Source organism: Leucoraja erinacea, chromosome 39 (assembly GCF_028641065.1).
Source record: "Leucoraja erinacea ecotype New England chromosome 39, Leri_hhj_1, whole genome shotgun sequence".
In the NCBI taxonomy this organism is placed as follows: Eukaryota; Metazoa; Chordata; class Chondrichthyes; order Rajiformes; family Rajidae; genus Leucoraja; species Leucoraja erinaceus.
The window spans coordinates 4,612,448-4,627,758 of NC_073415.1; the positions used below are offsets into that span (position 1 = coordinate 4,612,448).

General features: G+C 49.0%; 1 protein-coding gene across 1 annotated transcript in view; it reads right to left on the reverse strand.

Moving 5' to 3' along the window:
* Positions 1-15,290: 15,290 nt before the first annotated feature.
* The window catches only part of LOC129714340 (uncharacterized), an 11,977-nt gene continuing 11,956 nt past the window's right edge, over positions 15,291-15,311 (reverse strand). Inside the window, 1 exon segment of the mRNA XM_055663885.1 lies at positions 15,291-15,311. This exon segment is cut by the window's right edge and continues 1,368 nt beyond it. The gene's annotated coding sequence lies outside the window, so the exon portion shown is untranslated.

The following is a 15,311-nucleotide window of genomic DNA, read 5'->3' on the forward strand; positions in this document are numbered from 1 at the left end:
TGTACACAGGCCGAGCAGATTCCAAGCCGAGAACAAGGCACAAAGTCAGTGCAACGAGTTTGCTACAAGTGACAGCAAAACAGTCGGTTTTGTGTATAGACACAAAATGCTGGAGTAACCCAGTGGGACAGGCAGCATCGCTGGAGAGAAGGAATGGGTGACGTTTCTGGTCGAGACCCTTCTACAGGGTCTGCTCGAAGGGTCTCGACTACAGCATTTTCAGTCCAGCTTTCGGTTTAAACCAGCATCTGCGGTTCCATCTGACACAGTCAGTTCAGTTTAGTTTAGTTTAGAGACGGTGCAGAAACAGGCCCTTCGGCCCATCGAGCCCGTGCAGACCAGTGATCCGCGCACACTAAATAGGCCTGTCCCACTTACGCGACCTTTACAGGCGAATGCCGGCACCCGTGATAGGTCACCGAAAAATTTCAGCATGTTGAAAATTCAGCGGCAACCAAAAATTCAGCGGCGACTCTTTGGTCGTGAGAGGCCTCCTATGGTCCTGAGAGGTCACCCGCAACATGTCGCTAAGGGTCGCCTGTATGGTCTTGAGACGTCTCCAAACAGTCGCAGCGTCTTTCTGGTCCCCGCTGAATTTTCAACATGTTGAAAATTTCGGCAACCTACGAGGAGTGCCGGCAGTCGCCTGTAAAGGTCGCGTAAGTGGGACTGGCCCGTAACACTATACTCCACACACTACGGACAATTTACCAAGTCTGTTTCAGGACCGCTCTCTAGTTGATGAGAGGATGGTTCAGTTACCTGACAATAGACAATAGACAATAGACAATGGGTGCAGGAGAAGGCCATTCGGTCCTTCGAGCCAGCAACGCCATTCAATGTGATCATGGCTGATCATCCCCAATCAGTACCCCGTTCCTGCCTTCTCCCCATATCCCCTGACTCCACTATTTTTAAGAGCCCTATCTAGCTCTCTCTTGAAAGCATCCAGAGAACCGGCCTTTCCTGCCCTCTAAGGCAGAGAATTCCACAGACTCACAACTCTCTGTGAGAAAAAGTGTTTCCTTGTCTCTGTTCTAAATGGCTTACTCCTTATTCTTAAACTGTGTGGTCCCTGGTTCTGGACTCCCCCAACATCGGGAACATGTTTCCTGCCTCTAGCGTGTCCAAGCCCTTAACGATCTCCTCCGATCCTTCTAAACTCCAGAATGTACAAGCCCAGCCGTTCCATTCTCTCAGCATATGACAGTCCCGCCATCCCGGGAATTAACCTTGTAGCTGGGAAGAAACTGCCCTTGAATTTCACCGCTACTCTTTCTCCCTTACTCCACCCATCAGTCAATAACGCCCTCTTCATCAGATCTGCTATTCCTTTGATAATTCCTCACTGAATCTTTCAAAATAAAAAACGTGGGTTTTCTTGCCACTCCTAATAAATAGCCTTCACTTCTAACACAACAATCTCACCTTCAAACTATCTCCCTCCCTCCGAATGGTCACAGCCTCCGAATTAAAGGATGTTCCTTTAGACAGGAGACGGGCAGAAATATCTTTAGTCGGAGGGCGGTGAATCTGTGGACGGCTGTGGAGGCCAAGTCAATTGATATCTTTAAGGTAGAGATCGATAGATTCTTGCCAGGGGTTATGGGGAGAAGGCAGGAGAATGGGGTTAGGAGGGAGAGATAGATCAGCCATGATTGAGTGGCGGAGTAGACTTGATGGGCCGAATGGCCTAATTCTGCCCCTATCATTTGTGAACTTATGAACCTGGTCGAGTGGACTCATTGTTCCCAAACTCTCCTCCCCCACTTGTGAAACCAGTATTCTGCAGTTCCTCTCCACCCACCAATGTTAATTAGTCTTTAAGAAGGAACTGCAGATGCTGGAAAATCGAAGGAGAAAAATGCTGGAGAAACTCAGCGGGTGCAGCAGCATCTATGGAGCGAAGGAAATAGGCAACGTTTCGGGCCGAAATCCTTCTTCAGACTGTGGTTATTTAGTGGTTCAAATAATCTGTCCCTGGCCTCTTCCATGCATTGAATCATCACCTTTTATCTACACTTCCTTGCTAAAGCAACGGTAAGAACTCTAGCGGCTGTGACTCCGATCGCTTATGGATTTATGAACAGCATTTGGCCCCCTGAGATGTTCACCAGACTGATTCCTGGGATGTCAGGACTTTCATATAAAGAAAGACTGGATAGACTCGGCTTGTACTCGCTAGAATTTAGAAGATTGAGGGAGGGATCTTACAGAAACTTACAAAATTCTTAAAGGGTTGGACAGGCAAGATGCAGGAAGATTATTCCCGATGTTGGGGAAGTCCAGAACAAGGGGTCACACAGTTTAAGGATAAGAGGGAAGTCTTTTAGGACCGAGATGAGAAAATCATTTTTTACACAGAGAGTGGTGAATCTGTGGAATTATCTGCCACAGAAGGGAGTTGAGGCCACAGTTCATTGGCTATATTTAAGAGGGAGTTAGATGTGGCCCTTGTGGCTAAAGGGATCAGGGGGTATGGAGAGAAGGCAGGGATGGGATACTGAGTTGGATGATCAGCCATGATCATATTGAATGGGCGGTGCAGGCTCGAAAGGGCCAAATGCCTACTCCTGCTAATTTCTATGTTTCTATGTTTCTATGTTTGACGGGGAATCTCGGTAAGCAAGGGCGAGTTGGGCCGAAGGGCATGTTTCCTTGCTGTACAACTCTATGGCTCTATGATATGGATCACGAGATTAGTTTATTTTCTATGTTTCTATGTTTCTATCACCTTTTATCTCCAGTTCCTTGCTAAAGCAACAGTGAGAACTGTAGGTTACACAAAAAAGCTGGAAAAACTCAGCGGGTGCAGCAGCATCTATGGAGCGAAGGAAATAGGCAACGTTTCGGGCCGAAACCCTTCTTCAGACAGTGAGAACTGTAGCGACTGTGACTCCGATCGCGTATGGAGTTATGAACGGCATTTGGTCCCCTGAGGTGGGTATAGCTTGTTGCCCCCCACCCCCTCCCCCACTGTCACGGTTGGTCGTATGTCCGGGCCAAGTGATGGAATTTCCACTGTGTGCAGCCAGCCCTGACAGCGGCTGAAAGGAGCTCCTGACACGGGGAACAAGCATCACCCCAGATGCATAATTGAGTGTAAACCTGGATGGTGTCAGAAGGCAACAATGGAGAGTGAAGTTGGTTTGTGAATGAGCCGCGGTCTCTGAATGAAAGGGCCTGAGTACCGGCACAATATGTCCACTAAATAATTAACCGCGCTCGCTGAGAAACCACTGACTGCGCATTCAGTACATTGTAATGAATCATACCCGTGCTGTGGAAAGCTTGTCAATAATGTGCGAACACTGCTTGTTTGCAAGAACAACTGTATCAATGATACAGTGGCCGGGAGTCGGGTTGTGTTTCTCTGCCCTAATTTGCATTGAAAATCTTGGAGAGGCCACACACACACAACAAGATCCATCTCCGCCTATTGTTCACAGCGGCCAAGGATTAGGTTCAAATGGCACACACACACTTTGTTCCAGATCCCCCACCATTGTGCTGTTAGGAAACTGAGCAGCTATGAAAGAAAACTTGGTCCCACTTGAAGAGGTGGGGAGGGGAGGGGAGGGTGGGGGAATTGAGTTTAGTTTGGGTTTAGACACAAGAAAGCTGGAGTAAGTCAGCGGGACAGGCAGCATCCCTGGAGAGAAGGAATAGGTGAGGTTTCGGGTCAAGACCTTTCTGAAGAAGGTGGTGATCGAAGTCGCTGCCTCAAAAAGGCTGGCAGCATCATCAAAGACCCACACCATCCTGGCCACACACTCGTCTCCCCGCTAGCATCAGGGAGAAGGTACAGGAGCCTGAAGACTGCAACGTCCAGGTTCAGGAATAGCTACTTCCCCACAGCTATCAGGCTATTAAACTCGGCTCGGACAAAACTCTGAACATTAATAGCCCATTATCTCTGTTTATTTGCACTTTATCAGTTTATTTATTCATGTGTGTATATATTTATATAATGGTATATGGACACACTGATCTGTTCTGTATTCATGCCTACTATGTTCTGGTGTGCTGAAGCAAAGCAAGAATTTCATTGTCCTATCTGGGACACATAACAATAAACTCACTTGAACTTGAACTTGAACCCTGAGACTATCCTTGATCGGACTCTGATGGTGTTACCTTGCACTAAACGCTATTCCCTTAGCATGTTTAAGAAAGAACTGTAGATGCTGGAAAAATCGAAGGTAGACAAAAATGCTGGAGAAACTCAGCGGGTGAGGCAGCATCTATGGAGCGAAGGAATGGGTGACGTTTTGGGTCGAGACCCTTCTTCAGTCTGGCGGAATGAATGGCGGAGTAGACTTGATGGGCTGAATGGCCTAATTCGGCCCCCTATCATTTATCAACTAGCGAACCAGGTCGAGTGGATTGCTCCTCTCTCATTATGAAAAGTTCCTATTCTCGCCTATTCCTTCGCTCCATAGATGCTGCCTCACCCGCTGAGTTTCTCCAGCATTTTTGTCTACCTTCCCATATCATGTATCTGTACCCGGTACATACATAGCCCGGTTGTAATCATGTATTGTCTTTCCACTGACTGCTTAGCACGCAACAAAAGCTTTTCACTGTACCTCGGTCCATGTGACAATAAACTAAACTGAACTGAGACTGTCCACTATCTAAGAAATCATTTGCAAGTGGACGTGTGTATGTGGTTCTACCTGACATCTACTCTTCCAGCTTTCAGCTCCGACTGTGCCTGATCACACACTCCTACAGGCCTGAACTTAAGGGCCAGTCCCACTTGGGTGTAATTTGCATGTCACGTAGATGGCGAGCGAAGATTTTGTACGTTACAAAATCCTGGGGCGCCACGCGCAACCACGCGTGACTGCGTACGGCGGCATGCGCCATGCGCGCATCACGTGCATCGTGACACGTAAATGCCGCCCAAGTGGGACAGGCCCTTTAAACTCCAATTAGTATCTGGGAAAGAGCAGAGAGGGGCTGCTGACGGTTCCCATGGAAACGTGAAGATGGTCTATGTAGAGCAGACTGCAGGCGGGCGGCTCGTGAGCAGAGTTGACCTACTTTCTCTGATAGGTTGTCAGTCGGACATTTGAAGGATTTGTTCTGCCCGCCCAGTAGCACCTTGTCCATTCCACATCATTGAGTCCGTGACTCCCAGCTGGAGCTGTGCTTTGCTTTGGTTCCCTCACCGGTGTTAGGGGGCAAGGTTGCGTCCTTCAAAACCATTTGTGGAAGATCGCCACAGGTGATGGATCGCCACTGAATGGTGGAGTAACTCAGCGGGTCAGGCAGCATCTCTGGAGAGAAGGAATCTTTACAGACAGTCCGACCCAAAATGTCCACAGATGCTGCCTGTCCCGCTGAGTTACTCCAGCACTTTGTGTCAACCTTCAGTATTAACCAGCATCTGCACTACTACTTTTAGATGACGGCTTAGTTCATCAATTCAAGTGTTGCTGTTAAACTAATCTCACGATCCATATCATAGAGCCATAGAGTTGTACAGCACGGAAACATGCCCTTCGGCCCAACTCACCCTTGCTGACCGAGATTCCCCGTCAAAGCTTGTCCCATTTGCCTGCCTTTATAGATTCCCTCTATTCCCTGCGTATCCATGTGCTGACCCAAAAGCTTCTTAAACGACACCATCGTATCTGCCTACACCGCCACTCTTGGCAGCGTGTTCCAGACATCCACCATGTGTGAAAATACTTGTCCCGCACGTCTCCTTTCACCGGAAAGCAATGCCGACTATATTGGAGGAGCCTCGGTGGTTGGTGGAGCCTCGTTGGTTGGAGGAGCCTCGGTGGTTGGTGGAGCCTCACGGTCGGGGTCAGCGGTCGTTGAGGTCGTCAGCTTTCGAGGATGGGTCACGTGGGATCCGGAGGACCTGCCTCCAGGAACAAAGGAGGACCTGGAGTTGGGAAACTGGGAAGAAGGAGGAGTGGTGGGGGGAGGGGGGAGATCAAAGGAGGACCTGCCGTGGGAATGTTTGTAACTTTCTCAGCGCCCTTTATATGCTGACTGTTTGCATACCCTGGGTGTACAAGCAAAGAATTTCACTGGGACTGGTTACATGTGGCAATAAAGTATGGATTCATTCATTTCCACCCAGTGAAAAGGGTCCTGACTGCCTACCCGACCTATGCCTCTCATAGAAACATAGAAACATAGAAGATAGGTGCAGGAGGAGGCCATTCGGCCCTTCGAGCCTGCACCGCCATTGATTGTGATCACGGCTGATCGTCCCCAATCAATAACCTATGCCTGATTAATCATGATGAATTATTTTCTATCAGATCTCCCTACAACCTCCGACGTTCCGGGGAAAACATTCCGAGTGTCCAGACTCCAGACTCTCCTTATAGCTTACAGCCTCTAAACCAGGCAGCATTCTGGTTAACCTCTGCAGCACCCACTCCAAATGTCCACACCCTCCCTGTAAGGGGATGACCACAACTGCAGCCACACCAATGTCCTATAGAGCTGCCTCTCTCCCTGTGGATTGAAAATGCTGATAAGCAAAGGTTTGTGGACCATCTGCTACAAGATGATATTACACCTCTCTCTGAGCCATTAAACTTTCTACCATCTGTGATTAACTGTTACTATTCTATACCGGGAGCAATCGCATTTTATTTCCTGCCCTGTTCATCAGCAGAGCATTCTTGACTAGGAACCTGCATCGCCCAACCACAGAGTCTTGACCCAGAAATATCGTCACATCCGATGCTGTACTGTGGCACGGTGGTGCAGCGATAGAGTTGCTGCCTCCCAGCGCCAGAGACCCGGGTTCGATCCCGACTACGGGTGCTGTCTGTGCGGAGTGTGCACGCTCTCCCCGTGTCTGCACGTTCTCCCTGTGACCGCGTGGGTTTTCTCCGGGCGCTCCGGTTTCCCCCCACATCCCAAAGACGTGCGGGTTTGCAGGTTGATCGGCTCTCTGTAAAATTCCCCCTAATGTGTCGGAATGGATATGAAAAAGTGGGATAACATAGAACAATGGTCAGTGTGGACTTAGTGGGCCAAAGGGCCTGTTTCCATGCTGTATCTCTAAACTAAACGAAATTGCTGGAAGAACTCAGAGGGCCAAGCAGCATCAGAGAAGGCAACAGAGATGTTTAGTTTATAGCCCGACTACAGGTGCTGTCTGTGCGGAGTTTGTACGTTCCCCTCGTGACCTGCGCTGGATTTCTCCAAGATGTTCCGTTTCCTCCCACACTCCAAAGACGCACAGGTTTGTCAGTTAATCGGCTTGGTATCAACGTTAAATGATCCATAGTGTGTGTGGGATAGTGTTAGTGGGCGGTGCCGACCCAGTGGGCTGAAGGGCCTGTTTCCACGCTGTATCTCGAAACTAAACTGACTTTGTTTAAGAAAGAACTGCAGATGCTGGAAAATCGAAGGTAGACAAAAATGCTGGAGAAACTCAGTGGGTGAGGCAGCATCTATGGAGCGAAGGAAATAGGCGACGTTTCGGGTCGCGACCCTTCTTCAGACCTAACCTTTGCTTGCTGAGTCACAGTGTCACATCCATGATTAATTGAGGTCTGTAATTTTCCAGTATGTTGTGTAGTCACCTGTTTTTTGTGCTCTGTTCTCTGGTATGTAATGCATTCACTGGCAGACAGATTAAATAATTGGGCTTCCTGTTTACTGATCACATAAGCGATCAAAAGTTTGCATTCCTTGAAACCACCTTCCCCATTGTTTCCAAGAACGCAAAAGACTTGCCGACTGCTTGAGTCTGGAGCATGAAAATAAAAACATTTCTTTATAGCTTATTGTAGTTTAGAGATACAGCGTAGAATCCCACAGTGCAAGAAATCCAGGTTCAATCCTGACCTTGTGCTCCCATTCGAAGATCTTGGAGAAAACTCGCGCAGGTCTCGGGGAGAACGTGCAAACTCCATACAGACAGCACCCATGGCCAGGATCGAACCCGGGTCTCTGGCGCTGTGAGGCAGCAACTCTACCGCTGCGCCACCGTGCCATAACTCTAAAACCAGGGCGACTGTTGGCATTCGTGCTTTAAGAAGGAACTGCAGATGCTGGAAAATTGAAGGTAGACAAAAATACTGGAGAAACTCAGAGGGTGCAGCAGCATCTATGGAGCGAAGGGAATAGGTGACGTTTCGGGTCGAGACTCTTCTTCAGACATTCGTGCAGTAACTTTGGTGAAGATTTTAAATGTTAAAGGAGATGAAATTTTAGTAAGGGCCACGTCTCCTCTTCGCTGTAACACTTAATTAAAAATATTCAGGTCATGGAAACTCGTGGAAATAGAGCATTGAGGAAAGGCACTGGGTCGAGGGAGATGGAAACTAAAGGGGAAAGTCAACTGGAAATGAGGAAGAGTGAGATTGAGTGAGATAATGAAGCTAAATGAAGAGTATGGGACATGTTCGCCAGTATGGGCAAGTTGGGCCGAAGGGTCTGTTTCCACACTGTATCACTCTATGACTCTAGCATCCAGTCAACTAACGAGGGAGAGAGGGGAGAGAGAGGGGCAGAGAGGGAGGGAAAGGGGAGAGAGAGGGAGAGGGAGAGGGGGAGAGAGGGGGGAGAGGGGGAGAGAGAGAGAGAGAGAGAGAGGGAGAGGGGGAGGGAGAGGGGAGAGGGAGGGAGGGAGAAGGAGAGGGAGGGGGAGAGAGGAGAGGGAGAGAGAGAGGAGAGAGGAGGGGAGAGAGGGAGAAAGAGAGGGGGAGAGAGGGAGGGAGAGGGGGAGAGAGGGAGAGAGAGAGAGAGCGGGAGAGAGGGAGAGGGGGAGAGAGGGAGAGGGAGGGAGAGGGAGACAAAGAGAGAGGAGAGGGAGAGGGAAAAATAGAGGAGAGGGAGAGGGCAGAGAGAGAGAGAGAGGGACAGAGGGAGGAGAGGGAGAGGGAGAGAGGGAGAGAGAGGGGCAGAGAGGGAGGGAGAGACAAAGCAAGAGAGAGAAAGGAAAGGAGAGAAAGAGGGAGAGAGCAAGAAAGAAAGAGAGAAAAGGGAGAAAGGAGAGAAAGAATGAGAGAGAAAGAAGAGAGAGAGAGAGAGAGAAAGTGAAAAAGAGGGAGAGAGAAAGAGATAGAAGGGGAGAAAGAGAGCGAGAAAGAATGGAAAGATGTAGAGCCATGAGGAGAAAAAGAGAGAGAGAGAGAGAGAGAGAGAGAGAGAGAGAGGCAGAGGAGTGGGTGAAGGACATTGGCCGGGGGTGAAGGAGCAACTGGGGTTTTCAAGAGGTTGGTAAAACACCACCTTGCTGAGAAGCGGCGAGTTGAAGGAGCTGGTTTTAATTACAGATGATGTACACATTGCACGGCACCATGCCAGCAGGAACGGGGTGACCTACATTTTATGGGAGGCGTAAAGCTTGTTTTGGAGCAGGGGGGGAGCTGCATGGGGAGCTGCAGGGGAGCTGCATGGGGAGCTGCGGGGGAGCTGCGGGGGTGCTGCAGGGGAGCTGCAGGGGAGCTGCATGGGGAGCTGCGGGGGGAGCTGCGGGGGAGCTGCAGGGGAGCTGCATGGGAGCTGCAGGGGAGCTGCATGGGAGCTGGGAGCTGCATGGGGAGCTGCGGGGGAGCTGCAGGGGAGCTGCGGGGGAGCTGCGGGGGGAGCTGCGGGGGGAGCTGCAGCTGCAAGGGAGCTCCTGTCCCTGAGAGAAAGTTCGTGGAGGTCACGGATCCATTCCACAGTCTGAGAGTCATAGAATGTGGAAAGAGGCCCTTCAGCCCAACTTGCCCCACCCCGCCCAACACGCCCCATCCACACTGGTCCCAGCGGCCGGTCCCGAACCAGGGGCCACAGTTTAAGAATAAGGGCTAGGCCATTTACAACGGAAATGAGGAAAATGTTGTGAAAACACTTTCTCGGCCCAGAGGGTTGTGGAGGCCCATTCTCTCAGTGGTTAGATAGGGCTCTTATGATAGTGGAGTCAGGGGATATGGGGAGAAGGCAGGCCTCAGAAGGCATGGATGATCACATTGGAGGGCCAATGGCCTCTCTGGATATTTTCACAGAGAGAGTTAGTGATGGAGCTCTTAAAGATAGCGGAGTCAGGGGATATGGGGAGAAGGCAGGAACGGGGTACTGATTGTGGATGATCACATTGGATGGCGGTGCTGGCTCAAAGGGCCGAATGGCCTACTCCTGCACCTATTGTCTATTGTGTATTGCCTGCATTTGGCCCATATCCTTCTAAGCCTGTCCTATCCATGTACCTGTCTAATTGATTCACCAAACGTTGTGATAGTTCCTGCCACCTTTGGCAGCTCGTTCCATACAACTACCCCATTTTGCCTGAGAATGTTACCCCTCAGGTTCCTATTAAATCTTTCCCCCCCTCACCTTAAACCTGTGTCCTCTGGTTCTCGATTCTCCTACAGTGGGCAAGAGACTCTGTGCATCTCCCCGATCTATTCCTCTCCTGATTTTGTACGTGGTTGACTCAAAGTTAAGAGGTCATCCAAGATTTTGACTTAAAGATCATCTTGATACCCGCCTCTGTTGGGGTGTAATCCTCAAAGAACCCGATGAATCCAGAATGCATTAAATAACATACTGTTCCCTATTATCACATGATCTCTGGAATTCGTGCTGCAATATTTTCATAAAGTAACTACACCTACATGTAGAATCTTACGCACTGTCACAGCTGAACAGAAAGCCCATTTTAACAGAGGAATTCTCATCCCACACACTTAAAATCTGTTAAGTATTTGGATCAACATTCCAGCTGCTCTTTTGTTATCGTTCAAGAAGGAACTGCAGATGCTGGAAGATCGAAGGTACACAGAATTGCTGGAGAAACTCAGCGGGTGCAGCAACATCTATGTTGTATCTACAGTTTCAGATACTTTGTCACAGAGTCACAATCTAAGAGTGTGGAAACAGGCCCTTCAGCCAAACTTGCCCACACCGACCAACATGCCCCATCTACACTTGCCCAAATTCCTGTATTTGGCCCATATCCCTCTAAACCTATCCTATCCATGTATCTATCTAAATGTTTAATTTAGTTTATAAGGTCAAAAGACAATAAGTATTAGGACTAAAATTAGGCCATTCATTGTATAGGGCTCTGGTGAGACCACATCTGGAGTATTGTGCACAGTTTTGGTCTCCTAATTTTGAGGAAGGACATCCTTGTGATTGAGGGAGTGCAGCGTAGGTTCACGACATTGATCCCTGGGATGGCGGGACTGTCGTATGAGGAAAGATTGAAAAGACTAGGCTTGTATTCACTGGAGTTTAGAAGGATGAGGGGGATCTTATAGAAACATACAAAATTATAAAAGGACTGGACAAGCTAGATGCAGGAAAAATGTTCCCAATGTTGGGCGAGTCCAGAACCAGGGGCCACACAGTCTTAAAATAAAGGGGAGGCCATTTAAGACTGAGGTGAGAAAAAACTTTTTTCACCCAGAGTTATGAATTTATGGAATTCCCTGCCACAGAGGGCAATGGAGGCCAAGTCACTGGATGGATTTAAGAGAGAGTTAGATAGAGCTCTAGGGGCTAGTGGAGTCAATGGATATGGGGAGAAGGCAGGCACGGGTTATTGATAGGGGACGATCAGCCATGATCACAATGAATGGCGGTGCTGACTCGAAGGGCCGAATGGCCTCCTCCTGCAACTATTTTCTATGTTTCTATGTTTCTAAGTCTACTCCTGGCTGATCTATCTCTCCCTCCTAACCCCATTCTCCTGCCTTCTCCCCATAACCCCTGACACCCGAACTAATCAAGTAACTAATGGTGGTATCAAAATCTTAATAAATAAACGTTCAGGCAAGATTGCTCCTCTCGGTTTTTTTTTAATTCAACATTGTTTGAAAATCAAATGAAAGTAGAAATGTATACAACATGCATCTGACGGCTCTTTACATCATTTACATTGGGCAGTAAAAAAATCGTTCACGGTCAAAATCTTTGACAGAAAGGAGAAAGGTTTTGCAATTAACACGAAACAACATGAAATATCAGAAATACAAACACCTCGTTAAAATGAACAACGCAACATGTGTAAGTCGTGAAAAAGTGCGCAGGATTTGTTTCAATAGAGACGGCGCTCGCTCTCAGGATGGGGATGGGGATGGGTCAGGCCTCACTCAGTAAGGCGTTGACATTTACAAAACACTTTAAGATTGTCGAATGATACAAACAAATATACAAAGATGTTTCTGTGGCCAGGATGTTTCTGCACCCCGAGGCCAAAATCTTTCATGTGTAAATGAGGCAATTAGTTGAAGGTCACAGAGTGGCGGAATAACTCAGTGGGTCAGGCAAGATCTCTGGCGAACATGGATCGGTGACATTTCGGGTCGAGACCCTTCTGGGTTTACTTTCCTTTCGTTTAGAGATACAGCGCGGAAACAGACAGCAGTCGACAGCGACCAGCGATCACCTGTACACTAGGGACATTTAGTGTACCTTCTTCAGACTGATGTGAGGGGGGGTAGGGGGGAGATGAAAGGAAGAGGAGGAGTCCCGTGGGCTGAGGGAGAGCTGAGGAGGGGAGGAGAAAGTAGGGACTACCTGAAATTGGGGAAGTCAAAGTTCATACCGCTGGGGTGCAGACTGCCCAAGCGGAATATGAGCTGCTGCTCCTCCAATTTCCAGTGGGACTCACTCTGGCCATGGAGGAGGCCCAGGACAGAAAGATCGGAATGGGAAGGGGAGTTGAAGTGCTGAGCCACCGGGAGATCAGGCTTGGTTATAGAATCTAATAGAAACTTACAAAATTCTTATGGGGTTGGACAGGCTAGATGCAAGAAGATTGTTCCCGATGTTGGGGAAGTCCAGAACAAGGGGTCACACAGTTTAAGGATAAGGGGGAAATCTTTTAGGACCGAGATGAGAACCCACTGAGTTACTCCAGCATTTTGTGCCTTTGTTTGTAAACCAGCATCTGCAGTTACATAGAAAGTAGGTGCGAGAGCAGACCACCAGGTCCATCGAGCCCGCACCGCCATTCGCTCATGGCTGAAGTTCTTGGTTTGTTTCTACAACCAGTTGAAGATGGACTGCTTTAGGGAGAGATTTCTCAGCTCAAGATCTCTCTCCCACTTTAACCTACAAATCTGCAGAGGTGGACCTGATGATGTTCCCTGGTTTGATCCGACATAACATCCAGAACAAGTAAGGAAGGCCAATTCCTTAATTCCGTCTCAAGAGGCGTCTCGGCCCGAAACGTCACCCATTGCTCCTCTCCAGAAATGCTGCCTGTCCCGCTGAGTTACTCCAGCATTTTTGTGTCTATTCCTGATCGGTGAGCAGGAATAGCTGAACCTGACTTGTAAAAGTGGCAGGACACATTGGGAGACCCTGAGATTCATATACAAAGATCTGAAGTGGTGCGAAACACATCTAACGCTGGTCACAAGTTCAAGATGTTGGCGGGTGAAAGCCCTTGAGAGGGTGGAGAAGAGATTTGGTTTAGTTCAGAGATACTGCATGGAAACGGGCCCTTCAGACCCATGAGTCCACATTGACCATTGATCACCCGTTCGATGTTTCCCCCACTTTCCCATCCACCAGCGACAATTTACAGAGGGCGAATTAATCCACAAGCCTTTGGAACGAGGTAGTTGAGGCAGCAACGTTTAAGAAACGTTTGGACAGGTACACAAATAGGATAGATGTGTTGGGACTTGGGGCAAACGCAGGCAGGTGGGACTAGTGTGGATGGGATATGTTGGTCGGCATGGGCAAGTTGGGCCGAAGGGTCTGTTTCCACACTGTATTGTTACAACCTTCTGATGTTGATCTGAGGGGGAGATCGCATGTTCAGGTCAGCCTGTGGGAAGGTATAAAGGTGAGTAGGGGTGCTGTCTGTACAGAGTGTATACCCCGTGACCTGGGTGGGTTCACTCCGGGTTCCCTGGTTTCTTCCCACACTCTAAAGAACTACAGGTTTGTAGGCCAATTGGCTTTGTAAAATTGGAGATTGTCCTTTGTGTTAATGTACGGGGAGATCGCGGGTGGAGAGGCCCATTTCTGTGCTGTATCTCTAAACTATGCTGAACTAAACAGCGTGTGAGGGTGTGTTGCCTTTTGCCAACCCAAGCAGACAATGAGAAGGAGCTGACGAGCTTGGAGTGGGATTGGGAATCAAGCCAGCCAGAGTTGTAATGAAACAGCTGAGTGCATTTGGCCTGATGCCACAGTCAGAGGACGTGCATCTTCGGACACCCTGTGCGTGGGGGAGTGGGTAGGGCTGAAGATGGCCAGGTTGGGTCGCTCCTGGGCCTGGGCCTGGCCAAGCCGGGCCATCTGCGAGTCATGACTCCAGGGGGAAGAGGGCTCTGCCCGAGCCGACTGCCTGACCCTTTTCCAGGGGTTAGAGAGGGACCATGCGCTGTTCACGGGCGCCCTGGGGGATTCCCAGGACCGCGGGGAACGCATCCTAATAAGGACGGTGATATAGTTGTGTATCATAGTGTCTTTGTTTGACTGACTTGTACTGTGGGAGTGGGTTTAGTTTTAATTTATTTTGTACTGCAAATATTATTGTAAATAATTGAGTCAATTATTTTTTGTTACCAAAAAAAGGCCATGAGTCCGCGTGCGGCTGGGAACGGTACGGTGTGAATACTCGTGATGGGACCACCGCGCCTGAAGCACGTGAAGATCCTTTGCATTCACCTGCAGAACAGTAGCTAATTGCGGACTTTCCCCCACCTCCCAATGCAGGTGCAGGTCCTGCCAACCAAACCCGTGGCGCAGCGGTAGAGTTGCTGCCTCGCGGCGCCAGAGACCTGGGTCCCATCCTGACTACGGGTGCTGTCTGTACGGAGTTTGCATGTTCTCCCTGTGACCACGTGGGTTTTCTCCGGGTGCTCCGGTTTCCTCCCACACTCCAAAGACGTACAGGTTTGTAGTTTAATTGGCTGTGGTAAATTGTAAATTGTCCCTCGTGTGTGTGTGTGTGTGAGTGTGAGTGTGTAAGTGTGGAAGTGAGTGACTGCATGTGTGTGTGAGTGTGTGTGTGTGTGAGTGAGTGTGTATATTTGTGTGTGTGTGTATTTGTGTGTGTGTGTTATTTGTGTGTGTGTGTATGAGTGAGTGTGAGTGGGTGTGTGAGTGTGTGTGTGTGAGTGAGCGAGTGTGTGTATATTTGTGTGTGTGTGTATGAGTGAGTGTGAGTGTGTGAGTGAGTGTGTGAATGAGTGTGTGTGTGTAAGTGTGAGTGAGTGTGTGTTAGTGTGTGAGTGTGTGTGTGTAGTGAGTGAGTGAGTGTGTGAATGAGTGTGAGTGTGTGTGTGTAAGTGAGTGAGTGAGTGAGTGAGTGTGTGAGTGTGTGCTAGTGTGTGAGTGTGTAGTGTGTGAGTGTGGGTGTGTGTAGG